Source organism: Otolemur garnettii, unplaced genomic scaffold (assembly GCF_000181295.1).
Source record: "Otolemur garnettii isolate 467f Iridium unplaced genomic scaffold, OtoGar3 scaffold00155, whole genome shotgun sequence".
NCBI lineage: Eukaryota > Metazoa > Chordata > Mammalia > Primates > Galagidae > Otolemur > Otolemur garnettii.
The window spans coordinates 809917-811478 of record NW_003852550.1 but is presented as its reverse complement, the minus strand read 5'-3'; positions in this window follow the sequence as shown (position 1 = coordinate 811478).

Here is a 1562-nt window from a genome sequence, read left to right as displayed (position 1 = left end):
GGAGACTCATTTAACACTTTGTTCCTGTCATCTCCCTGGGAGTGGAAATAAGTCTTTAATCTCAGTTTTCAAGGCACATCTTTGCCCACCTCCCATGCAGCCCTGCCCTGGCTGGGAAGGGAAGTCCTTCAGCAGCCCACAGCCCAGCACTTAGGCCTGAGCCCCACCCCAGGCCCTGCTGTGTCCCCGGGCTTCTCCCACAGAGCCCCCTATGTCTGGTGTCCCATCTAGGCCCTCAGCCAGCCCTGCTGTGTCCCAGCCCCTCCACAGCTCAGTCACACTCTAGAGCAGTCCCCTGTCCCCCTCACTATATTACAGCCTAATTTAGCTCCCAGTAAAGTCAGTTTAGCCTGAAGCTGCCCCTTTATATACTTCAAGTTCAGCCTAAAGGGGCCTTCATAAGTAGTGAACTGTAACCTTCTGGATGTGTAAACAGACCATAACCTACTCTCATGCCAATCACTGGGTTTTGGCCGCTCACAGGCAGTCAACTGTTCCAACATGTTCAAATAAGGAAAACACTGAGCTGTGACCAATTTGGCAATTTCTATACCTCGCTTCCATTTTTTTGTACTTCATTTGCCTTTTTCTGTCCATAAATCTTCTTTAACCACGGGGCAACCTGAGTCTCTCTGAACCCGTCCTGGTTCGAGGGCCACCCAATTTGCAAATCGTCTTTTGCTCATTTAAACTCTGTTAAATTTAATTTGTCTAAGGCTTTCCTTTTAACACTCCCTAGATCTATTTAGATCGCTAATTGATCCACCAGCTGGGAGCTGATCTCCCCTGCCTCTGCCCCTGCCCTTTGTTCTCTTACTGTATTTTCAGAAATCTGTTGGCCTTTCCTGAGTCTTCACAAATGGAACTGAAATCAGACTGTAAAATGCACCAAGCCAGTGGCTGTAATCAAAGTGGCTTAAATCTCTATTCACAGTGCTTATTTATACTAAATTCTGAGTGCTCTGTTTCTTGCGCTGAAGCCTTCTACCAATAGCAACAAGCCATTGGAGAAATATTAGTATGTGTTAGTTACAAATCAAGATAGAATAGCCACAGGTCCCTTTGAAATGATTGGTCAGAATGGATATATCCAAAGAATAAAGTGGAAAGGGAGTTTTCTCTCATTAGGAAACATGGCTTTATGTATCCTCTCCATCAACATGTTTTTTTTTTTTTTCTTTTGAGACAGAGTCTCACTTTGCTGCCCTCGGTACAGTGCTATGGCGTCATAGCTCACAGCAACCTCAAACTTTTGGGCTCAAGTGATTCTCTTGCCTCAGTTTCTCAAGTAGCTGGGACTATAGGCGCCCACCACAATGCCTGGCTATTTTTAGAGACAAGGTCTCGCTCTGGCTCAGGCTGGTCTTGAACCTGTGAGCTCAGGCAATCCACCTGCCTCAGCCTCCCAGATTGCTGGATTGCAAGGCATGAGCCACTGTACCTGGCCCCCATCAACATGTTTTTCTTTTCCTTTTTTATCTTCTGTGTATTAAGGAAGAAACAGCCAGAGGAGAGGAGGGAAAGGAGAGGAGGGGGAGGAGAGGAGGGGGAAGAGAGGAGGA